We start from the raw sequence: 26,496 nt of genomic DNA, 5'->3' as shown, positions 1-26,496 counted from the left end.
GTAAGAAATTATACAAGTCGTGGCAATCGTTTTACCAGTGGAGGATCTTAGCGGTACAGTCAAAAAAGAGGGCGAGACCGAAAACAAAACGAAGGTGTGGAATAAAATTTTTTGTACGGGCCACTCTGCTCGCGTAGTCGAACAATGGCGAGTAATAAGGATGACTTTCCGATTTTCTTTAGGATACTTCGTTGATCGTTAATGAAAGTAAAAGAACTTATTTAACGCTAGTATTCGGTTAACAAACGAATATGAGCCTTTCCAAATAGTAGAGTAAATAGTAGAGCTCTCGCCTAAAACATGTACAATGTGAAAATAGCTCGTTATGATTCCAATCTTTTACTTTTCGCAATTCGTTCCCGCACTAACCCCAAATTAGAGTGTGTTCGCAAAATTTAGAATTACCGAGGAGTATCCCAAGGAAGAACCTTCCCCATAAACGAAAATTGCTCCAGGGCACATTTTGAGTCCAGCCATGGAAATATTGTCACGTTCGAGGGGGCCTGGATACCCATCATCAGGCACCCCATGCACCCACCAACCGCAGGACTCCCGCGCACTGTTTTAATCTTCCATAAAAGCGCGGCGAAAGCACCGCTGCACTTTGTACTACATCGTGCTAATATCTCAGACAACATCACCGTGACGCATCAGCTCCGTGGTTGCAAGCGACTCGACCCTGCCTTGGACCCCGCGTAACCAGATCGCGACAAGGGAAAGAGTGTAGTAAGGTACCCAGTAGATCGAAGGAGAGTCGACTGCGTGGACCGAACGAGGAAGAGCGCAGTGAGCAGGAATAGTTTAGACAAGTACCACACCGCCTCGAGGTGAGCAGGTGCGCAACATCCTATCGCCTCTTCCCTACCTGCGTTCTCCGAACCGTTCTTCTCTCCCTCTCTCGTCTTCGCCCCCAATTGGTCTCTCTTTCTCCCACTACCTCAGATCTTTGCGTATAGCTCCATCATTGCCAGCTCCAGCTTCACGTGTTTACGCACCAGGATGTGTACGCAAGCTGATAAATGACTCGAGTGAATTTTTTCCTAGCGTCACTATGAGCATCGTCTACAGGACGCTGCTTCCTTTCGATAATTTTCAAGTTATCGACTGCTAAAATTTCATTCGAAATAGACGAGGAGTCGAAAAGTTACGTCGCAACGCCTACGCCTTCGCGAACATTGGTCTACTATGCGAAAAATTGCGCGCACGTCGAAAGTGCATTTAAAAAGGTATCATCAGTAATTCGATAATAGGTCCAGTTACCGCCATTAGTGATTGTGGCTTGGTATCGTTACGTCACGCTTTCTATCAATTTGGGTGCGACGCGTTAGTGCTTTTGATGATAAAATTGCGCTCTCCGCGAAGCCGCTGCTTCGCGATCGACCATACATTTTCGATGGGATTAGCATCGGGAGAGTGGAATAGCCAATCCAATTTAACTGTACCATTTCTCGATTTTCATCCGATGTAGAGACTATTTTAATAGTTCTGGTCGTATAATTCGATGACTTTTGTGACACCTGCATGCTAAAACACCCTGAAACACGGATAATCGTTGCGTGTTTTGAACGATAACTCACCGCAGGAAAGGATTACTATAGACCAGACTGGTCTAACAGGAAACCAAGCCTAGGAGGAAGATTCATCTCTAAAAACTACGTTGCTCCAATCACGATCAACATTCTCGCGAGTCCATGGAAAACGGATACATACCTGTTTGAGCGAGAGCAATAGTCTCTGCTTCCTACTACACTACACGTACGATAAAACAAGGAACATAAAGTTTTATATTAACGAAGCCGAGGAACGTTATTTCATTCGAAATTTCGTATCCATTAGATAAATATTTTGCCCATCCCTGCGCACGACTGATCGCGATCGGTGGCTTAGGAGCGTAGCAAGATAAAAAAGAATGTAAATTGTAGTCGTGCAGCGAGAAAATAACCAGCCTTCTTAATACACACCCTAGGACTCGTAATTTCGCCTGCCAGGTAATTTTCAGTCGGTCGTCCTCGCGGTATTATGTACACGGACGTCGTGCCACCGACGAAACGCTCGCCAACACGTGGTAGAGCGTCGCGACGGGGTCATCGGTAACATTATCGCGATTACGCGCGTGAACGTGGGCTTTCCTCGAGGTGGCGAGGCGATTCGACTTTTTCTCTTTATCTCGAAGCGGCGAGGAAACGTTGGGGGTGCTCGTAACGTAAGACCAAAGGGTTATTAAACGCGCGATCTTTAGGAGTAACCCTCCGCGTTGTACGTTATAGAGTAGACTAATTACGAGGATGTACGGATATATAAATGTTAATGTACGTGCAATTACACTTCTGCGCGCGCATCTACGAAATTGATTTACGAGGTAGCGCAGGTGTTCTGCAATTATTGCTGCTTAATAGGGGGATATGGCGGTTAATTTAGACCCGATAAATTCAAAGCTAACAATCGCTAGATATTACAGGGGCGAAAGAGCTTTGTGAGATCGTACCTCTGCGAAGAGATACGAATTAACATTCGCGAAATATTCGAGATTCTAGATTCGAGAAGACGTCGGTTTCATAGTATGATCAATCAAATTTCAATTCCCCATCTTTCATCCTCGTATAACCGTACCCAGCCTTTTCTAAAGTATAGCCTGAAATGGTAGACTGAGGATTTCGACTCCTCTACTTAACCATATCGTATAGGTGCTTATGATCAACCCACGGTGCCACGAAAATGGTATTCTTGTTCAAGGACACCCCTCTAGGGAATTCTAAACGCAGAACGCAATCCTACGATTTGTCTAGACGACCTTCGAAATCTGGTTTCTGTTAATTTTCGAAGGAGTTTCGCTGTAAAACCACGAGGAGCGTTATAATTCCTTCTAACGATCCAGAGGGAGCAGGTGGCTCGAGGAATCGGCAACGAAAGAAAATAACCACAGAAAAATGGCCGATCGCCAAACAAGAAAAAATCGATTGTCGTAAAAACGGAACTCCAGATCGAGTTACCAAGGAGCCTGTAATTACAAGATTCGCATTAATTGGCTTCTGGGTCCAGTGGATTAAGAAAGATCGAAGTACGATATGGTGAAGGGACTGATGGGAAACGGTTCAAGAAAGAGGCATCGATTCTAGATCGGTAACCATTGAAAGACCATCGAAGACCTCGGCCTCCTTGTTTACTTGATAACTAATTCAACTTAATTGAATTAATGGTTGCCAGTTTAACTAATCCTCCCTTTAAACTTGTCACGTGTTTCTACATTATTCCTCTGTTCTACGAAAATTGGAATTCGGATAATGGGTGGCCTTCAAAATGAAAATTACCGTAGTTTTAGCGAACGACCAATAGACGCATCTATAGAGGGATGTCGGAAAACGAAATGGGGTCTAGCGCGCCTGCTGCTATCTATTAAATTTACGTTCGGTCGTAAAGATATCGAAATTTATTATTCCTGAAATCACAAGCCCCTGTTGCCCGCGTCCAATATTCGTACCATCCTAATTTATTTCTTCGTGATTTCGCCGGCTACATAAATTCACCGGTTCCGTTTGCTTCCGCGCATCTCCCCTCGTTCTGTTTCTTACAGCTTACTAAATCCCCCGGGCGAATTCCTTAATCAAAGAGGCATTGTTCGTTGCCGCGTAATTTACAGTCGCGCAACTTAATCATTGCAGCCTTCGGCACCTTGGCAAACTAATCGAAGTTAGTCAATGGTAAATACCCACTTAATTTCCTCCTGAGCGTTGGTAGCATTAGCACGGAACGTGGTATTATTTTACACGTACAAAAAGATATATCCCTCTTTCTAAAGAGTGTCTTGTCGTACTCTTTTCTTACGATGCAAGGACGGTAATCCCATCTAGAACCAACTAGGAATTTTGAACATAACATCGCTAATCTGGTTACGTGACGTAACTTACGTCTCGTCGTCTTCTACCCGTTCCTCGGAGACTCTTGCCCGAGTCCCTCATAATCTCCCTCTTTGATTACTGCGACATTGCATATACATAGTTCTTGTCTTTCCACTTGCCTTGCCTTCCGTCTACGTGTCCAAAATCCTGCCGTTCGATTCCTATACAATGGTCGCGATCTCATCTCTCCTCTATTTGAATAGCCTGGCTGCCTCATCTGCAAGACACTTAACACTGGTTTCCCGTCTTACTCTGCCAATTCTCATCCTACCCATCCACAGTCATTCATTCCTACGTCGTTTCGCTACATTTTTAATGGTAGCCATCTTGGCTCTTAACTCCCCCGAGATCGGTGCAAAAAACCGCTTTTTTTATTACTTCAGTTTTTGACCCTTAGGGAAGGGGTGAGGAGATAACGATAAGTGTTTCCAGCAGTTTCCTACGGCAGAGTGAAACTCACCCCAGCCAATTGCGTACCGTGTACCGCGCCCTGCCAAACAGTGGAGGGATAATACGAGTCCTTTCCTCGTACACGAGGCGAACGAAGAAAATTGACCGTCGGGACAGTCTCGCTGGCAGCTCGTTGTACGCGGAAACTTTTCGTTTCGTGTACACTCGCCATAAAGATACGCGCCTACGCAAATATGTGTGCTCGCGGTTTCCGAGGAATCGTGCACTAGTTTCCGTGTAAACGCACCCCAGTAGGCGGACCGTCGTTAACGGTGCGACGGGCCGTCGAGGCGCGAGACGCGATATACTCGACATCGTGTCAGCTGAAAGCAAAATCTCCGATTCGACGCGATTATCTATCAGCGATAATCGAAACAGTTTCGCTGAAATGACGGGTTTGACGACGAAGAGGCAACGTCCAGTGACGATAGACTTAGTGCCACGTTTCTGGATATTTTCTGTATTGTTTTCTATTATTATTTTCACTGTGATTGAAAATTGGAACCAGAGGACGTCACGTGGACTGCGTTCTCGGAACTAGTCGAGCTCAAAGGCCACGGAAACCTCGACCGTGGTCTCATTCGGGCGTGGTTCAGCGCTAAGCCTATTAAGAGGGTCGAAAACGATCAATACCTAAGAGAAATAGACCCTTTGCCACCCTCTTAATGAACTCTCATTAGGCCGTTTAGAAGGCTGTCCAGCCCAGTTGTAAATTCACAGCTTTCAGTCACTCGAATCGATGAGTCTCCCCGCAAATAGAAAGGTAGTGGATCAACTCTTGTTCTCGGATGCGTTCCAATCAACTAGCTTTTAATAACAGACGATGTCTACTTAACATTAAAGAACATTACAATTAGAACATCGTAACATTAACGTTAAAGAAAAATATGGGAGAGTACTATCAGAAATAACTTGCAGTGTGACGTGATAAAAGAGCTAATTTACGTTCTTGTTAATTCGGCTAACGATACACTTCCGGTATGCCTGATCGGTTCGTTACACGGAACGCGGAAACACCGCGTCGCACCGACGCAATCGGGCGAGAAGTAATTGCGATACGCGCGGTTACGAACACGTCGGAGGTTAACATAATAATTCCACCGAAATTGGCGAGACTGCAGCGGCCAGAAATAAAATTCTTTTTCCCCCGGCGGGTTTCGGCCTTTCTTTATCCGCTGTTCGAGCAGAAACTAATTCCACAGGAGCATTGTTTCCGCGCGTAAAATTATATCCCAGCGGGACGTTAAGTTACGAGATATTATAAAAGCAAAGGGTTGTCGCGGCGAGACTGATTTCCTAAAACGTCGCCGAAATTCAAACGAACAATTTATCGAAATACTCTAAACGCAAACGTCGTTAATAACTGGAAACAGAATGAATACTACTAAATTGAAAAAACAAAAAACTAACTCTTGTAAAGTGTAGTAACGAACTTAATACAATCGTCAAACCAGCAAAATAGTCAAGGTAACGGCAAATCTATGGATTTTCACCACGTTTTGGAAATTTTGTTTCGCTGCGCGAGGTTTTTCGCGTGCGTCAACTCGATTTGCGAAATGTACCGAAACGATCGTATTTGTTGCCAATTAGTGTATTTACGTAGAGCACGCGGATCGGCGACGGGTCGTTTTATAAACATGCTGTCCATCAGAAGACAACGACTCACGCATTTTTTTTTTTTTCAACGCGATGGCGAACGAGATTATTCGAAATTTTCCTGCTTCACTCGATCAATTATACCATTTCCATTTGTTTGTGACGCTGTTCGTTTACGTCGCTGTTGCGATGAATCTGATTGTCACCGAAAAAATTCACCGACATTGATTTTCCAACTTTTGCCGGAATTGTTTAGCATACGTACTGTACAAACGATTCTCGAAAAATAAAAAGAGGATCGTGTTTTCAGTTTTTCAATCTGTTTTGAGTGCACGTGGCAGCTGAACATTTGCCATTATTCTGATGAAATATCACATTGTTTTTTCAAACATGGCGCCATGTTTAATTTCTTTAATTGCTGCCAATGCTGATTCGCATTGATTTACTCGCGCCGACCCGGCGGTCGAAAACGTACTAGTCGTTCGTACTCGTTTCTTCTTCGCGTAAGCGGCGATTGCAGAAACGTTTAGATTGAAACGTCGCTTACTCCACCGCTCCGACTGAAGAACTTAAGAACATTTTCAGCTGACGATATCTGCCTTAATTATATCTGCCTTATCGATTTCTGGATAGAAACTTACTGGTCGACGTGAACGCCAACGATTCGAAACAGATAACATCCTTGCATTTATGTTAGGATAAATACGAACTGGTTACTATAAACTGTCCGCCCAGGCAGTCTCGAAACCGACGCCGCTTTACGGACGAGCCAATAACAGCCTCAAATTGCGCGGTTCCTGGTGAGATGTCAGCGGTACACGGGACCACGAGACGCGAAGAAAATCGAAAAACGTTAGACGGCAATCGGAAACATCGATGGAAGACATTGGAATGCAAATTGCGGATAGGTCGAGCGTGTAGCTATACGGAGCTGGGTACACGTATCGAGTCACAGAGACGATAAACATTGCAGTCTGACGACTCGGGAGGAAAGAGACACCGCGGCGAGGGAGAAAATTCTTCGGCTCGAGTTTTCTTCTCGTGCCAGTGATCTTACGCGAAGCATGTTTCGCAGGTATAACGACAGCGACGAGGAAACTCGGGAAACTCCAGGAAGTCGTTCACCCGCTTATCGACTCCTACACGTTTTCGAACTCGCAGGAGAGCCTGGCCGACTGCGAGCACGAAATCCTTTTTACATTGACCGGCTCTGCAAAGCTTGGTCGTTCCAATTTCTGGTCGCTACTACTTCCACTCGTTTACCATTTCTGTCAAAAATATCCAGCTGTGTCCTTCGGTGCGGAGGTAATATCGCAGATGACGGGATACTACAGCCAAACGAGAATTTTTAAATGAATATTATGACGCTCGGCTTTAATTTTTATTCATTCTCGCTACTTTAATTCAGCAAAGTGGGAAGTGTATATTACACTCGCACACGAAGGTTGTAAAACTGAAACTTCACGTTCCAGCGAACAAAAGATGTCAAAATAAATCTCCATTTTATGAGAAACTTCCGAGGTAAATCAAGCACGCGCATTATACGCGGGTGCGTTGTATAAATGAGATTTTACGGTAATGCATTAATCATTAAAGTTGAACAACTACTACGACGTACTTTCTTCGTATCACTCTAAATCTACCACTTCCTACCTTGGAAACCTATACACATACACAACAAGATACAATACAGACTAAGGAACCACCTGGAAAGTAAAATCAGAGGTACGGACCGATACCAACACTTTCTCTGTACGCGTTCGATGACAGGAAAATTTGGGACTCGCTGATGACGAAGGGTTTGATGTGTTTGTGTGCCACATGCTTCCGTTGCTTGTAACGAGCTAGAGGCGAGCAGAGCCGCGACACCGAGCAGAGCCGTGACACAGAGCACAGAGAATCTGATTGTTAATAAGATCACCGTAATGCAGTTTATAGCGCGCGACGTTGTTGCACGCGGCGTCGCTACAGGAAGACAAATTAGAGGCGAAAGAGCTCTGGCGCCGAGGAAGCGTAGACGTGTGAGGTGATTCGTTGTCGCTGTTCGTTTCATCCCTTGCCATCGGTGATATTCATTCGAGCAAATGCCATTACAAGGATATCGTGTTTCACGTGCACAATGCACGGTCGAGCAAAATTTCGGAATATCCAATGCAGGTGTATCGAGTGTCGCGTGTTGGTACCAACGCACGTGCATGGGTTACACCTACTGTTCTACGCGAACATCGACGACACGGGAACAAAAATTCAACGTTACTCTAGTCGCGAATAACTACCAAGGGAACATGGCGATCATAGGTGAATCATAGTAAATATTCCAACATTTTCTAACTGGAAGGATGCAGTAACGAATGTCGAACGTCGGAAGGTATTTTCCATGTGCTAACATGACCGCATTATTGAATTATTGGCGCTATTTGTTTAAGAAAATGGGACATCCAGCGACTATTAATAATCGTCGCGGTCCATCCGTAAAGTCATTAAGGAGAAACTCGTCGACGACGTTGAAGAGATAAGAGAAACAGCGACGCGTCTTTGCGCTGTGCAACACTTAGAATATATTGCTATTTGCGTCGCAAATTGAGTTTGCGGTTTTCTTCGATGTTCGACGCAGCGATTCTCAATGATCATAGATTCCAAATCCTGGAACGTCTGGCGGGCAATTAGTTTTCGACGAAGCTGCTTTCTACCCTTAATGAAAATTCCTCGATAGAAATAGAACCCCGCTGTAACGAACCCAGACCAATAAATATCGACCAGTTGCACCAAACGACGAATGTGGAAGTTTAATACATCCGTTGAGCTACGCTCGACTGTAACTCGAACGCGAGACTCTCATATTCGACGATAAATGGATTCCGCGAAATGTAAACACGAGAGGTTCGCACTGTATATCCTTGCTCTACTCGCAAGAGTTCATGAATCATGGCCACACGGTGGTCGGAGTTGGGTGACACTGGTTGCATGTCGAAACCACAACGGACATCAGCTTTTCCTTCACCCGTGTTTTTGTTAATAACACTGCGAAGGTCATTAATATGCCGAGGCTCGTAAGTGGAAACGGTAGAAAGAGCGTGGCGTAATAAGACGTCAGGAGAGCGGAGCTCTAATGATCGCGTGAACGAAACACAGCGAGGCCCGCATTAGTAGATAGACCGTTGTTAGCATAGGGTGTCCTGTAACTCGTGGTAGTTGCGAACGCTCTTTGCCCAACGCTGGGTGAAATGTGTTAACAAAATTTTTAGAAAAATATATCGCATAAATGCTGAAGAGAACCGAAACGTTAACAGTTGACTGCCGCGGAGGCCGTCGATGACCGGTGACGCGACCGATAGTAAAAATAGATAACTGAAGGACTTACTTTTCCCCTTGTAATATTTCTTGGTTCTGTTGTATCGCGATTTACAGATCACCCTATGTAGACGAGTAAGAGAGCTGCCCTGCGAACCTTGGAAGGAAAAAAAGTCATCAAACCGTTGGACACCTTTGACGCGTTAACCCCAACCTGTCTGGGCAACAGCTACCGTGTTCTAATTGCCGCATTAATGGCCGTATTAATCGACCGCGCGGATGGTGTGTTGCACATAAAGCAGAGGTGATTCACACCATGCGGGTAGACATCGATGATAATCGGACTGACGTGCGCAATTTCGCTAGAAATCGTTACCGTTCGCGAAAGAATAAGTTCCCTACGCACGAGACACGCCTTTGATGAGGGCAGAGACTTAAATTAGATTCGCGACGAGGACAGTGGCATAATTTGCTTTCGCGTTTTCAATTCACTGATTTATGACTAAGAAGTGTCCGAAATGTAATCAGGATGTGGATAATTTTGATAAACAATAAGAGAGAACGGGGTACCGATAATAAATGCAAGAATAATGGCAACGAGATGAACGACAACGGGAAAATATTTTTAATACATTCTCTGTATTACGTTTCTCTTGTTTTCTCCTCTTTCTAAATTAAGAAATAAAACGAGACTCGTAGTTTCGTTCTCATTTCAAACAGACAAGAACTCTGGCGACTTAGCAGTCCAGGAGTTCGAGCGAACCGAGTAAAATTCAAGTTCCTGCAGAGTGGAGTCGCGTTATCGATTTTCTCGAAGCGTTTTTATTCCACGGACGGGCAGGGAAACTCTCGAGCGAATTTCCGGCAGCCTTCGAGTAGCTGTTAAAAATATTTAGAGTCCCGTCGTAAAGGTGGAATAAGATCGTGAAACGGGAATTCGGTTAGAGAGAGGTTCCGCAGCTCGATTGCAACGGGGAATATTCGCTAACTTTTAACGACCGTGGTCTTCTTCGTGCGGGCGAGCGTCTTGTCGTGCCGTGTAATTCGAACGATCGTTATAATTAACGATGCGAACATCCGAACTAAATCGAGGACAAGGGATCGTCGCGATTCCTGTTTTCCACCTAGTCGAGGACGACGTGACGCGCAGGCGAGAATGCTTGTTACTCCGTTACAAGTTCGCACTGGTACCGTGCCGTTCCTGTATATTGCTTCCCTGCGAAACTCCAGAAACGAGGATCGCCTTCGACTCCTTCCGTTTCGAAAAGAAATGAGTTGTTCTATGACGTATTGTGATTTTCACCAAAACAAAGTAACATTTCGTGGTTACATCTACGTGGGCGTACGCAGAGAGTTATTACATACCCGACAAAGGTCTTTCGAGATGCGAGCAGAGACAAACTTCCTTCGTTGCACTTCGGAAAAATGCGAAGTTGCCAAGAACGAACGAAACTTCTACGTTAAAAGAATTTCTAAACGTTGCTGCAACGGATCCCTGAGAAACTTACCAACGAGTCTCCGTAACAACTCGATGGGAATAACAAGAGCATAAAAAAGAAAGGCTTCGAGTATCGATGAAAAAGCGTGTCGTATCGCAGGTGATGGAAAGACGAGGAGCCGGGACTCGAATCCTGCCATATTTCCCAGCTGAAAATCCGTGTGCTCGTAGAAGACGCAACAAGTAAGAGACACGCGGGTTTTAAACGCGTCTCGCATGTATCGCTAGTCACGTAACCGAAGAAACCTCAAAGAAAAACCACCGTTAATTGCGCTTTTGTCGCGACGATGGTGTTTGCGTTGCATCGTTGTCCCCGCCGCAAAGATAACGACCCTCGAGTCTCGATGTTTAGGAAGGGAAAGAAACGCCGTGGCAGGGAGGGAAGAGAATCTTTAAACCACTCTTATTCGCCAAAAACTCGCTCACAAAGAGCGCAGCGTGACACGAGAGTCGCCATGATGCGGCATCCGAGTGCGAGCAATCTCAGACCGGACACAAACGACCTTTTTTCTGAGCCTTTCGAGAACCTCACGGTGGACGTCGATCAGATGTGATGAGAATCCTCGCTTCTGTCAGCTTTTCGTCAGTTTTTGTCGTGCGAGGGGATTTCGAAACGAAGGTCATCTTCCACAGCTTCGCGATCATCCAAAACTGCTTCGTGCCACCCTAAAAACCCGCACGATGGATAGACCTCGATCTCTTCGAGCCTGTTGCATTCCGATGAACGATTCCGTTCTACGAAATTCTTAAGGAATTCATGTTATATCCTCTTCGAGGAGTCTTAAATCAGAATCCTCGCTTAACTGAGAGCTCACCCTCGCAGACGAGTTCGCGGGACGAAGGAGAGAAGGAAGAACAACCAAATAGGTTGACGCGTAGCGGAGATCCGCGCGACATTGCGAACTCGAGACGAACGATTTATCACGGTGACTTCTGGGAACGCGATAGCTGGATAAAAACAGATCCGTCAAAAGTTTGGCGCGACGAACACCGGCAGACAACGTCTGACGCGTCTGGCATCGACAAAAGAGACGGGAGGGAATAGCGGGAGTCGCGAACCTGACAGGAGAAGGTCGCGACGGTGGGACAAAAGACCTGATACGTTGGAGGGAAGAAAACCCAGAGCGATACGTCGAGATCGCGATTGGTAGAGCGAGATGGGCAGCTGGTGACGGAAATGGAGAGAGTGAATCGCGGAATCTTCCCACCGTGCAAGTTTCCAGTTTCTCGTATTGAAAGTAAGCTGCTTAAGGGGGTAGCCGGGTCTGGGGACCGCAAATTTAAGCTTCTTTTCGTATCAATCTAAGGAAAAGCATTAGACGTATCGATGTAGAATCTTATACAAGTATTCGTGCACAATTTAAATACTTATATACTCTTGCATATACTTTCGCTAAATCTGCCGGACTATTAGACATTTTCTGTATGAAAATATTTTATATTACCTTTTCGAGACGTAAAATAGGGACGAACGGCGCCCTTGGATCGAACGAGTCAAAGGAGCAGGAAACAAAAAAGTAGAAACGCAAGATGAAAGAGCGAGACGTCAAAGACGAGCAAGAGAACGGAACATTTCGAGGGGAGAGATCCTCTAGTTTCACGAGACTTTTATTGCCCAGCCGGTTGTAGAGTAGTTTCCGGACTACGGCTCTGTAACTGAAATTTTCGCCGTGCAACGACGTCCCGACTATGGCCCCGCGAATTCCGTATCCGGCGTTGAGGTTCTCGTGTGACCACTAGCCCGAGTCTCTGGCTTGCCACTTGCTAAGGATTCCGTTAACGTCTCGTCGCTATGCGCGAAGGGAACAATGCCATTTTTGAGATCGTCCGCCAGCGTATTTCCGTTCCGTTATGTTTCTTAAAGGCTTTGGGACGCCTGGAAAATACCAGCCAACCCTGGAGAACCCCATGCACAGCGACGAGGGGAACCGCTATCTCCGAACCTAAACGGTTCTACTCCAAAGTCCTAAACTTGCCATGTAGGTCGAATGCATCGAGCTTATAATTTGTAATGTTTGCTCTTCGAAATAGAGTCCGTAATTCGTAATTATTGTTGCGACGGTATGGAAATGCCGCGTAATATTTTGATGTTGCATCGTTGCGACGTGCGAAGATGTCGAACGTCGGATGCGATGTCCCGTTCTTCCGGTTGTCATTCAAGGACCGGGAATTATTTAAATGGTCAGAATGGTGATGAGCCTTGAACCGAACGGACGTTCATTCTGTTAATAAACGTTCTATGTTATTGTTTACTTTTATTACGGTGAATGTGATAAACTGGGTATCGGAAACGAGTGTTGGTCTCTGAGAAGGGTGCTGCTTCCAGAATGTTTCAACAAGCATCCCGCGAATTCCTGGGGAAATTCGAACGAAGAAGTTGAAACGCGGACCCTTAACACTGCAGTCAATTAAGTCGCCAGCGTACGAATCTCCGCTGCGACATTATCAGAAATCGGGAAGACGGCGAACGAACCGACCGGCATTCTTCCGCAACTTCTTTCCACCTTCCATAGGGATGACTGCGAGCCGATCTCACCGCGATTACGTAATTTTATTTCGCGCTCGCGGAGGAGCATTCCTTTGTAGCCGAGGGAAGGAAAGTTGGCGCGCAGGATCATTCGCGGAGCCAGGGGGGAGGGAGTGGGCGGCGGGCTAACGAATTCTTCGGATGTTTTTGAAGAACACAAAGGCCCGTTAAAACTTGCACGAAAGTCGTCGTTGCGAACGAGTTTCCTTCGCGGCACGAATTTCAAACTCTCGAGAGTCTGAAAACTTGGACGCGATTTCCCGTGTAACGGACCGCTCGGCGCTGCGTAACTGTAACCATAGATCTCCCTGCACAGAACAACTCGAACCACTCTCGAAAACAGGATGTTAACATTTTTCTCCCTCTGTCCCTGGCGCGGAACTCGCGGCTCGGGCGAGCATGATCTCCTCCCCGTCGTTTACTACAATCCCGGACGAAATGGTACACAACGCGCGCTATCTTTCGTTTTCAGATGATGCATTCCGGTGCTTGAGTCGCGGTAGCGATGGTACATCGGGCATTTTCAAATAAAAAAACACGTTAATTGTGTCCGTAGATGGATAATCGAACATTCTTTGAAATTTTCTTGGCAACAATTTCCACACGGAAACTGAGAATCTATCCTTCTGAGAATCTTCCTTGGTCAATTTTAATTTGTTTTTAAATATGTAGCGCATTCCAGAGAATTTAAAGATGGCATACAAACTGCTCTTTTATCTGGGAGTGTACCCGTAGTTCCTCGCGGGAAAGACGAGCTTGCATTCGTCTAGGGTTCTGTAATGACGCGCTGGACCGAACGTATCCGGTCTTGCCTTTCCAGGAGGCGAAGAAGAAAGGGCCTGGGCTCAGCGTCTATGTTCCGTTTACGAGCGACGCTCACCGCCACGGTTCTTGCGTGAAAATCGACCATCCTGCTAACGTATTACTTAATCACTCGGAATTTCGAACGATTTGCGGTAACTAAGCGGCCGTCGCGTCTCCACGCGGTACTTTCGCGTGGTTCGGACACGTCTGCGGGGCAAGAAAACAGAGGGAATTCATTTTTCAAAGCGACCGCTTTCCGTTTGCATCCCCCTTTGCCCGAGAAACCCGCCTCCGACGCGGCGAGCAGAAGCAAAAGGATTTCAAAGTAAATTCTTTAAACTCGGAAAATAGTTTCGTCTTTTCCACCAAACGAGGTTTCCCACCGGAACGGAAACATCTAGTGGCTGAGCGATTTCAGACGTTGGTTAACGCGAAGAAATTAGCAGTATGCAACACCTCAGAGCACGGGGTAAATATGACCCCTAATAAATAGTATTCTGCCATTTTTCACTGTATATGAATATTTAAATCTGTGTCTCGGTGCATTTCTGGCGGCGGCACGATATCTTCCGGCGGGGGGTGCAATCGCGTGTACATAACCAGGATACGAACCGAAAGATCGATATCTCCTTCTCCTCCGACTCGACTTAACTCGTGGCAAAAAAGGAGCCTTGTGTGTAAACTGTACAATTATTGGCAGGATTTGATGAACGAGAATGCAAGTGGAACACCGCCATTTTTTTTTTCTAGAGCCAAGAAGAAGAAGAACGTCGTCCAAGTAAAAGTACAGCGGTACGAAAGAAAACGTCTTGAAATAAAATCAACGAAGAAATGTTTGCTCATTCAAATACGAAGATGAAAGTCAACCGACTCCGGGAGACAGAAGAAGGGAAGAAGAAGAATCTCGCTACTCGAAGTACGAACTTCTCGGCGAAGAATAAATATCGGTGAACAACCGTCGCGAGAGCCACGCGGATGGTGGGTATAATTGTGCTAAACATTTCTCTGGCCGAGTCTCGGGGCTCATGAATATTCAAACTTATAACCCCGCGCTTTTCCGGTCGCGGCGCGATAACTTCTGGTCGGCGGCGACGGAAACCGAAGTCGCGTGTACACGGCTGAAAGAAGCGAAAAAGTCGATAGGTCGACGCGCGGTGAACTTCGACAATAATTTTCCGCTCGACGCCTCGTCGTCGGGATAGGAAAGTTCGCGTCATCTTCGGCCACCGAGAGAAACGAACTTTCGAAACAGCGTCGCAATGTAAATTTGTGAGGAGCCGGGGTTGAGAGGGGGGGGGGCGCGGTGTGCGTGGAATTTCTTAAGTAACTGCGAGAATAATTAAGTTTTCGCATAAATACAGTCGCGACAAGCGACCGGTACGAATGCTACAGCCGAGGCGAACGGACGAAATCCAGTTTTCGCGACGCATGAACAAACTCTGAGCACAGTTCTTCAGCGTGCGCGTTATTACCCAGATCGCGATTGCGGCGAAATGCTAATCGTGCCCAAGGAAGCATGTTTCCACTGTTTCGAGGGTCTACTCAACTGAATTAATGAACATAATTAATATATAAGCGATAGCATCGTTTCCTACATTTTGCAATTCGAATTCTACAAGTTAACGATCGTTTCTATCTCTTGTTAGTTAATTGAGAATTTTATCCGGGTGAGAACTCGGCTGGCGCCCGTTTGGGTCGAAAAAAATAAACGTTGGTAACGCGAGCGAGTCGTTGGGGCGAAGGTAAACCTCGGGGAAAAACTTTAACGCCGATTTCGTCGGACTCCCTTCGCCAAAAGTTAACTCGGCGCACACCTTATTAGTCCTCCCTCCCCGCCACCCTCGCGGTATAAAATTATCAAGTACGTTACACTCGCGTAATATCGCGGGCGGAGAAGAAAGGCGGACAGCAAGATTGCTAAGGCCGGGGAGCGTGATATTAATTTACAGCCCCCTAACGAAATAGAAAAAGTTTTCAAATTATAATTATGTGGGGAAAAAACATTGAAATTTATTATGCTCCGCGGAGAGGCGCTCGCGGTCGCGGGGCTTTGTTAACGAGGATGGCCGGTGGAATTTCATGAGGGCGAGGTAATTGGACCAGCGTGGACACGTTCCTTTCGTGCCGTTCCTCCGACCCCCGCCCTCCCCCGCGCCCCCGCGACTTTCTTTTTCCAGAGTTCATTCGCGGGTACCTTGGTTCTAATGAAATGCAACGCCACGTGCATACGGATCTCCGGCAGATCAGTCCACTCTGCGGGGTTCGTTTACCGGGCGACGGAAGTCTTGGTAATCCGTGCGAATTCCGCGCAGCAAATGTGCCAGCCACAAAGAATTAATTCCGCTTCCTTCCGCCATCCCTTTCCTGCCCTACGTTCCTCTCTCTCCTGCCCGCACGCTTCGCTGATTCGCGTAGTCCCCGGACTACGTGGAATATCGCCTGAAATTGTCTAGCTCGAATTGAATCTGGGTAAATGTACGTACGCTAATTATGTAAATCTTAATGCAAATTTTCCAACGAATTTACTGTAGTTGCGAAAGCAATCCGCGTATCAGCGAACGAGACATTTTGCGTTGCACAATTCGCCGCCGCGCGGATACGAATTTCTACGAATTTCCGCACCCTCGCCGTCTACCCGTCTCGATATTGTGTCGTGGGAACAGTCGAAACGCGGTTCAACGCAGAGAGATGAATTTTACTGGGTGATTAGTAATTTCTCTGCTCGGCGAAGCGGATAGCTTTATATTCCGGAACGGAATATTCATTATTTAATCATGGGTAGCGTCGTGCGTTTCCTCTCTTTTTGGTCAAAATTATATGTTCGACCATTTCCTCAAAAAGAAATCTCCAGAACCACCGAGTCCTAGACTACAAACTAAACCATTTTCGATTATAGAACTATCTGTAGTTTTAGAACTATCTGTAGTTTCGCAGGTCCAAGTTTGGTGGAGCGATCATAGACGAAAGTGTTAGGCTATTGAGCAAGTTACAATACGGATAAGTTAGGGTAGACAATGGAGAATGGAATTGGGAACGATGTAAACACTCGACGCGAAGACACTATCGATTCTCTCGCTAATAGGTGCACGACAAAGGGAAACCAACTACAAGCATCCAGAGCATTACGTTTAAGGAAATAGGAAAAGTCCATTTTCAACGGGTAACGGTGCCCGTTCTGGTGAGAACCAGTGCGAAGGCGCATAACAGTACATACGGTTGCTCCACTATGGCCGTTACATCCAGGAAAAGCCAGGATGGTGCGATTCGGTATGCGATACACCTCCGACCAGGAGTTACCTTTCACAGCATGACAATTACAGACGAATATGGACATCTACCCACGGGATCGTTCAATTTCACTAACCAGGCAACTTACAAGAGGGGTCAACCATAAATAATTCACCACCAACTTCACTGCTCGAATCACACGCTCGTGTTGAAGAACAATGGAATCAAATTCCGCAGGATTTTTCTGTAAGATTAGTCAAATGTATGCCAAGACGCATTAGAGCTGTTATAAAAGTGACAGAATCGTGGACAAAATATTACGAAAAATTAGAGTGCAAAACTGATTCTACGAATTTTCATTGATACGGCCAAAGGCAAACATATCTTAAATGTTACAAAATAGTGTAACATTCCTGAGACTATAAAGAAATAATGAGCAACGTTAATTTTGTTGTTGTTGTATTTCAAAAATGTTTAACTAAGCTCTTATTTTATGCTTTCCAGTGTGTGTAGCCTCTTGCAAGACTGTGACAAACCTATTGTCATCGAGAATGTCCCTATCGACGATCGATGACATTCCAGAGCCGTGAGGATACCGATAAGTTGCAGGTTGATTCGAGAAAGGATGCGCGTAACCTTAATTATTTCTATGAAAACGGATCGGTCGAGGAAAATTACAGGTCTCCGCGATCTTATCCCAATCTCGTAGAAGATCTCTTCATTTTCGACGAAACGTCGTAAAATATTTCTGAAGGAAACCAAAAAAAAAACACTCCACGGGGTATATATTTGCACGCGACTGCTTCGTTTGCCGCGCACACGGTCTTTAGAAGACTTTTGAATCGTGTAAAATAAGATAAATTCAAGTGCCCCTCGAGAGGGTTCTTCAAATGACGAAGCTCATCAAGGCGGATGTAAAAATAAAACGCACGAGTGTAAGCGTGTCTCTGGAATTTTTTACAAATCCAGAAAATTGACATTATACAGGGTGTGTTTCCTACTTGGTAAACCTTACGTTTAGGGGAGGCAGCTCTTATGACCTTGACCTTGACACATGTTGTTAACAAATTTTCACTGTTTTCATTTCTAGATCGTGCTCCTACAATTTTTCCGGAAAAGTACAAAACACCCTGTGTATAGTTCACCGTACGTGCAATCAAAGTTCTCGAATCATCTCGGAATTCGCGAAAAGAAACAAGTCCGAGGCGACGCAGGTGCTCGCTTTGATGCAAAGTTGGGGAAGAAATTCCACGAACGTGGGGCAAAAACAGGTTGTTAAGTGAATAGCGAAGGCAAGCGAGGGAATCGATAAGTGGCCGATTCATCGTTGCGCCGCCAGAGATACAATTGTTGTTTGGTAAGAAAATGTTTGTTACGCCTGAAGAAGCAGGTCGGAGTTTGCGTTGATTTATTGCCAACGAGTGAATTAACGAAAAGGTCGAAAACACCACGCGAAGTTGCATTTTCTGAAAGAAAAGTTCGAAGCACCAATAGTCCGTGCTTTGACGTGAATGTTGAAAAAGAAACTCGACGGCACTCCGCAAGCACGGGGCAAAAAACAGCTGATTAAGCGAATAGGGAAGGCAGCATAGGGAATCGATGAATGGCTGATTTATACGTATTACGTCGCGCGAGGAGTCCCTGTCGCGAGGGGCAGATTTTCAAACGTTTTCCATGTTTCTCCGGTCCGAAAAGCCCCGCGTACTCGGACTTTATGCGACTCGTCGTGTTTATTTTCCTTTCGTTCTATCCCTTCATTCGCGAACGCTCGCGAAAGTCGCAATGACGACGAGTCACTCTTGAAATGCTTTTAGGCCGATTAGTCTGAATGCGTGGTGGTTTCATGGCAGACGGGGAAACCGCGGCGCGACGCTGAATACTCGGTAACCGTCTGTGCGCGGATTGCAATGCTACGCTTCTAATGTGTACACGAAGTCTTAGCATGAATGGCGCAAACTACCCCTCGATACGTTCAAATTCCGCGTGGAAACAGTGGGTACAGGCTGAATGTGGACTTTAATTTCGCACTGCTAGACGGAACGTCGAAACGTTAACCTCCCACAATCCAATTCTTTGACCGGCAAGCCAACTCGTCAGATCCAATTAGTTCCCATAAGTCTAACCACCTGCTTCGTTTCACTTTTCCTCGAGGAAAGGTATTCAAATATAATGGACTCGCAATTTCTACGATGTTACCGCTGCGTTATTCAATGTGATTAGTTTTGAATTGATAAAATATCAGCTCCCCTGTCTGCGCTATAGTTAGAAATTTAATTATGCCAATGCTTGGGACGAACCAAAGCGTACAAAGCTCATAGCTTTGCAAACGAAGCCCAACGTGCGCGCAATGCGCGCAGCTGAGAGCAGGTATATCGCGCGTGTTTCGTTAATCAATTAACGCTAATTTCGCCTCATAATTCCAATGAAAAGCCGTACATCAACCCAGAACATATGCCAACCAACGCGTGTAATTATTAAACTGACTATTGCTCGCGTATCGGTCGTCAGACACTCGATACAATGTTTATCGTTGAATCACTCAAAGGACCCGCGAAACGTCGGGCGCTGTCCAACAGAAATTGCCGCAAACATGCAAATGAAGATCGCCCTAATGATAGAGTGTTTAATTCCGGCACGATCGTTAACCAGGCTAATGGGAACACCTCTTACGTTGCCGATAGCCGAAATTGAATTCGGCTCGAGTATCGAGACACCGTTCGAGATTATTTAAAGACGCCGGTCACGATGGACCTTCAAGTTTTTTAGGATAGCAGACCCTCGCCGCGAGATGAAACGTTACGAAGGTGCTAGCGTATAATTATTCAGATCGTGCCCGTTTTCGTGACTCTCCGTATTCCGTATCACAGCTCGAATTTCGACGCGGCAACCGGATTACCGCAAAAGGAGCAACATAATGAGACCATAATACAGACTGCTAGCCAATTTCAACCTGCAAAACCGGCTAAGCCCTCAGCGGGAGCATAACAGCAGGTTACGGCTAAGAAACTCGTTCGTCCTTCGTTTAGAGGCTTGGTTTCAACGAATCGAGTAGCGTTCGGCAACATCATCCCGCGTTTTAAAAGGAAAAAAAGGAAGCGAGGCAAGACGAAAGAACTGTTTTGTGGCTCTTTCGAACGCGATAATTGGCTGATTATACTTGTAAAAGCCCGGGGCGAAAAATGAAAGGAAACGTTTCTAAATATTAGTATTTCGTATGAAAAGATCAATACGTTGGGATACACCGGTGAACATCGATCATAATTAAAAAAACAAAATATACATGTCGAATTGAGTAACCTCCTCCTTTTCCGAAGTCGGTTAAAAAATTAGCGAAATCTATGCGATCGAACAGTAAAATACCGAAGGAAAACAAGATCGTCTAGATCAGTAATTTTCAGTAACCTTTGCGAACCTCTTACCTGTATTATTGTACACGACGACGGAAGCGAAAGAAAAATTGTATCTTAACCCTTAATACTCCAAGTGTCCCTCTCGAGCACCACCGATGTGCGCCGTTCTACTCCAAGTAGACTCTTATAAGCCAAGAAGCTTACACACTATTGACGTAGAACCTATAAAAGAGTAAAAAACTATATTGTGCTTTTCGTAGTTTAAAATCTGACGCTAAAAAACTTGCAAGTCAAGGTACGACGAGAACAAGTTGGAGTTTCTGATCGAAATTCACAATTAAAAATCGGATCTATTCGTCATCGATTTATCGATATTTTCGTTACTTCATGTAAAGATAAAAATATTTCTTTAAATAAGAATGCGTAAAATCAACCACGACACCCTGTTCTCATAAATAAAATATTCAACAACGCTAACGAAATAATTCCTCGTCGACAAAATATTTGAATTATAGCTAATCGAAGAGTCAAAAACGACGCGATAAAAATTGCGCGTCATTATAGATGTCGCGGTTGTCCACGCTACTCCGATATGGCAGGAAGCCTATCTTTCCGGTGCGAGTCTGAGCGTCGACAAACGGCATTGTCGATATGAACGCTTGAGAAGCGATTTCAGCAGTGTTCTCGGGGCGAGAAAAGTGTAAATATCGATGTAGCTCTGCTTGCGAGCGGCGTTCGCGGATCGAAGGGGAAAAAAAAACAAAAGGAAAAGACAAAAGGAGACGAAAACGCTCGGGAGACAAACTCGTTTTCGTTGGCAACAATATCGCATGGAAATTTGAATTTAAATCGAACGATTGAACGGCACGCGTGCTCGCTTGCCAGCTCGGAGCATTGAAAATTGACTTTGCTTACCTCAGCGAAGAGACGGGGCACCTGAAAGTTCCCCGCAGCTTCCCCGTTTTCGCCGTTTCCATCGTCGAGCCCACGGATACATACACGGTTCGTAACGAGCCAACACTGCATCTGCTACCTCCGCGCCAGACAGCATCATTAGAACGTATCTAACCCCGGAGTAAACACGGTTCAAGTTCATCCTGGAAGCTGCGAGCATTCTTGTTTCCTTTACGACTTCGTTGATCCGTGATGGGAATCCTCGTTCCTCCTTTCTTCAGAATGTCGCAAACTTGTAACGGTCAATCGACGAATGGAGCTTGCATTTGAACGACAAGGTGGCAGCAAGTACAAGTATGCTGTCTCACTTTAAGTGGAGACATTGGTTTTGGATTACGTGTTTTTTAGCGATTTGCATGAATTTTGTTTAGAAAGAAAAGAACGTATATAATTTAACGAAACTTTGAAACCGTTATATACATATATTCAAGTAAATATTGTAATTTTTTAGAAGTTAAAAAACGTAGTCCTAAATCTATTTTTCCCCCTTAATATGTTACATTTGTTAATTTCTCAAAGTATTGTGATCGAAAGTAATAATCATTTTGATATGAAAGGAAACGTGCACATAAGTGCAAATATCCCTTACAATTTCGCTACGACGTACCAATATTCGCGAATGAAAAAGCTTATTCTCCCCGCGTACAATAGCCGTCATTCTCCTTATATTGTGCACGTATTTCCGAAACATTCGCGTAAGAGGCCCCCTTTGATCAGGGCCCTAGGCAGATGACTTGTTTGCCTATAGAATAGTACGGCGCTGGAAATGGGTAGCGGAGAACGGGAGACGGTGAACTACGAGGAGAAAAGAGGAGCGCGAAAAAGAGTGGGCAAGAATAAGAGTAAAACACGGCGCGAAAGAGAAACAGCCGGAATAGGATGGAGGATCGTGGAAGAGGTGGAGAAAAAGAGAACGAAACCGCGGGTGCAGGAATAAAAGTGTAGTCGAGCCTCCGAGGCAGACTCAAAGAACGCGGAGTTATAGAGGATAAAAGGGGTTGCCGAGATAAATATCTAAAACGTCATGCGTAAAGTTTTAATGAATTAAAGAGAAGCTCCCGTCCGTCGTCGCCGTACTTATTCAGTTCAGAGTTCAGAGACGCGGACCGACTGAATAGCGCGACCGTTTTCTTTCTGCATTTTTTCCTTTTCGTGCTTTCTTTCCTCGCGCTCGTTCGCGATCCGGTCGAAGAACTCGAATGAGCGGAGAAACAACGGGTAGAAAAGCTCAAAAGGAGCAGACGCTTTCTTTGACCGGATACAGTATCGGATCGTACAAACGTAAACATTTGTTCGTAGGAACCGAGTAACGCGTCCGACGGACCCGTTTCTTTAATTAGTTTAAGTCGACGGAGTAGCCTTTATTCGGGAACAAAAGACGCGCCGCGTCGGCTGGCGCCTCTTACCAGGATTGCTTCGACGCGAAAAGAAAAGAAGAACTTTGGGAATTAACAAAGGGAACGCGATTGTCGCGTCTGAGAGAAGCTGTGGAATCTAACGGGGTGATCGCATTATTAACCCCGAGGATGGTAGTCCGAGTAACGAAAAATGCTCGGTACAGCGATGATTAATTAGGGTGGGGGCATATCGCGTGGCGTGTTCCATGCACAAAACGCCAGCAAATCTTGCCAATGAGCGCACACGAAACTCCCACCTCCGACCTTACAACTTCTCCGAGACATAAATCCAGGCATCTCCCCCGAACCCCGACACATCGGCGCGCAAGTACCACGTTGTTCCCATATCCGTGGACGTTGCGAAGCTGCCAGGTAGAACCGACTCTCGGAGTCGGTAAATTAGTCCCTGAGCAGCAGCAGCGGCAGGTTGAGAAAGGAGAGAGAGACAGAGCAGATGCGAGATTCTTGGCGGGGTCAAGCCTCCCGGCGTCTTGGAGAACAGGTCTCCGTCCTTCTTGCTACCATCCGCGTCCTTATCTCTGGACCCCTCGTTCTCCGGTTTCTCCGGCAGCTACGTGGTAAAAAAGTAGCGGACACGTACACCCGTAAGCGTGGAATCACACGCACGAGGGCGACCAGGCCGGTTGTTTTCCCCACCAGACCTACGTGGAAGATCTTCAGGACTGGTCCAGCCAGGTCACCGATCGCGTGTTGCTCGCGTGGCCGATCCGTCCCGATCCTGGACGGAAACTCCCGAGTCCTGCTATTACACAAATTGCCCTATTACGCCTAATGGCGGTTAAAAAAAATAGCGAATAGATAAAGCGTCAAGGGAGCCAAGTGCCGAGGGTTGGGAGATCTCGAAAGAAAGAACAATCGGGTCAACATGGGACGTTCGTTGAATATCGCTTCGGGTCTCTTCGTGACGCCAATGATTGCCGACAGAGTCGCTCGAAGCAGCTCGGGGGTTGAAGTTACCCCGGTCTTATGTCTCGCGTGTTTGCTTTCGAAACCTGCTACCTTTCGGTTCGGCTTATTATACACACGAAGGTTCTTACGGTTCCTCCCGTATTTGCTTCGCACGAAATTGATAGTTAATTTTAGTGTCGCGCGACATGTAAATATTGTTATGAACGTTATCCGTCACTCAGGCAGTTTTATATGGATTTTATAAGAGCGGAAGGTTAGTGGGGCAGAAATGATTAATGCGGGATGCGAGGATCTCGAAGTATAGCGATAGTACGAGGATATTCGTTGCAACTGTCGAGCAAGTCTTTAAATCGGTTTTGTTGTTTGACAGAAATAACGTGCATAATGAAATTAAACGAGTCTCGTTAGGATTATTTAATTCCGCAAGTTACTTAATGCGGGCAGATATGAAAGTTGACAAGAATCCGCACCGGAGATATTAATGCATGAATATATTCACCACTCATTTGCATAGATTAGACAAGAACCGAGGTCCCTTGCAGAGGTGTTCGTGAAAGTGTGTTCGTTGTTAATTTAGTCACGATTACGGTGCCTTTTAAGAAGACAGGTAAAAGAGGAAAGTTTCCAAGGGATCGATGTCGGGCAGTGGACGCAGAAAAGGCTCGGTTCCCTCGGAAGGACGGCTAATAGTCTCATGAGCTGTTACGTTGTATTAGGAACTTTGCTGCTAAGGGCGATCACGAGACCTACGCGTGAAATGGGGCTGACGGGTCTTGCACGTGATATTTACTGGTCTAACGTTGTCGAGGTTGCTAGAACGCGAATTAGTTCGCTAAGTTAGCTGGCTACCGTTTTCTCATTAATCTGATAGCAAGACGCGTGGCGATACTCCCGTTCTAGAAGATCCGCTTGCTGCAGATTTTATCCGTTCGTTTTTATAGAAGAGGAATCCGTGAGTTTTTGTATCCGATGGTTCAGCAATCGTATAAACTTGGCCTTCGTAAAATAGGACAAGCTTCCTTCGAAACGCGTCATCGCTTTTAGCGTATCCTGTAGAACGGGAATTACGTAAATCGCGCTAAACAAATACAGCTGCGATGATATACGAGGGAAGTTCGCGTTAAATCGATTTCTTTCTCAGCGTCCAAACTGTTGAAACTTACTTACAGACGACGGCCGTCGCAAAGATCGAAATAAATTAGAGATGTTGAAAAATGATTTGGCCCCGAGGAAGCACAGGTGGGTAAACGAAATACGTGCGCGTAAAAGCACGGACACTCGACGCTTTTAATTACTAAGTGTCTCGGGAGATGATCGATGAAACCGAGAACGTTTCCGTTTGCAATTGTTCCACGTGACTGTAATACTTCCTAAATCGTCCTCGCGCCTGTTAGTGTACCCGTTAACGCGTAACTACTAACGATTAAGCTCGCCGGGAAATTAAGAGAACATTGTTGGATCCGTAATGTCTGCAGTTCCCCATTATATTCGGTGTATATCAAGCGTACTATCGTTTAACTACATCCAGCGCGATTTCATTTACTCCGGGCACGTTTAAATCCCTCCTCTCCAGAGCCGTTCCAAGACCCGCGAATCGTGAGTCTATTTTCAAAGACATCCACCGTTAATAACAGGAGCAAGATTGCAAAAGGCTCGCACTCTCCGCGCCTCGATGGGATCCAACAAACACGCGTCCCGTCTTATTAAGCAATTCAAATTCAAATGCCCACCGCGATGTGAAACTCCATTGAAATTAGTTTGGTTATGTAAACGGTGCATTACCCCTACGCTTCGTCGCTCCGAACGGTTGTTCTTTTTCTTCGTTACCTCTCTAATTAGCATAGAAATAACAAAACAAAAAATCAATCGTTCATTTTCCATGAACCACGAACATTTTTTGAAGTCTCCTAACCCAGTCTCTAATCAACGGAAACGCGGGTACGCACGATGAAAAAAAAATAGTATACGGTTTCCTGTTTCAGTTTGCATTTCGCCGATTACCATTCGAGCCGGACGAACGCTTGTGTTTGCGGCTTTAATCAAATTTACATTCCTCCGGCACCCAAACGCTGTATTATCGATACCAATTTCACGGCGATGGTGTCAGTCGGAACACACCGTTGCGAAACAACAACATGCTCGAAAACCCCATACCGTAGCCTCGAGTGAAAGTAATGGAAGGCACCAGATCACGCGTGTACATACGAAAATCCAAAATGTAAACAGGTTTGCGTGCAAGGATTAAACGTACCTTGCTCTCGCGCTCGAGTAATTGCTTAACCATCGACCGCGATGAGTGCGTCAGGCGCTATAATCAAACGAACGTAGTTGTTAACGAACTTGGAACAATAGAGCGTTTCTTCGAATGTCGCGACGTTTCTTTCGCGTACGACTGCCTTTCCCTGCCTTTAATCGCGTGGAGCGTGCGTAATTTACACTCGTAGAATTTTCCTCGACGAGCAAACAAACGACGACATAATTTACAATGCGATTAACTCCATTGCTGCGCCGTTTATTTCCTACCGAGGGCGTTACGAACGATAGTATTAACCTCGAGTGAAATAATAAAATATTG

General features: G+C 45.7%; 1 long non-coding RNA gene across 1 annotated transcript in view; it reads right to left on the bottom strand.

The window, feature by feature from the left end:
* LOC128873726 (uncharacterized) overlaps window positions 1–26,296 on the bottom strand; it is a 60,520-nt gene extending 34,224 nt beyond the window's left edge. Inside the window, exons 1-3 of the long non-coding RNA XR_008456473.1 lie at window positions 26,173–26,296; window positions 21,556–23,754; window positions 20,710–20,862 (exon numbers count right to left, since the gene is read on the bottom strand). This is a non-coding gene — a long non-coding RNA (uncharacterized LOC128873726). The remainder of the gene's footprint in view (window positions 1–20,709; window positions 20,863–21,555; window positions 23,755–26,172) is intronic.
* Between the last annotated feature and the right edge of the window lie 200 nt (window positions 26,297–26,496).

The sequence above is a fragment of the Hylaeus volcanicus genome, chromosome 3, assembly GCF_026283585.1.
Source record: "Hylaeus volcanicus isolate JK05 chromosome 3, UHH_iyHylVolc1.0_haploid, whole genome shotgun sequence".
Classification (NCBI taxonomy): domain Eukaryota; kingdom Metazoa; phylum Arthropoda; class Insecta; order Hymenoptera; family Colletidae; genus Hylaeus; species Hylaeus volcanicus.
The sequence above is the reverse complement of the archived record's forward strand: the minus strand, read 5'-3'. Positions and strand labels throughout refer to the sequence as shown.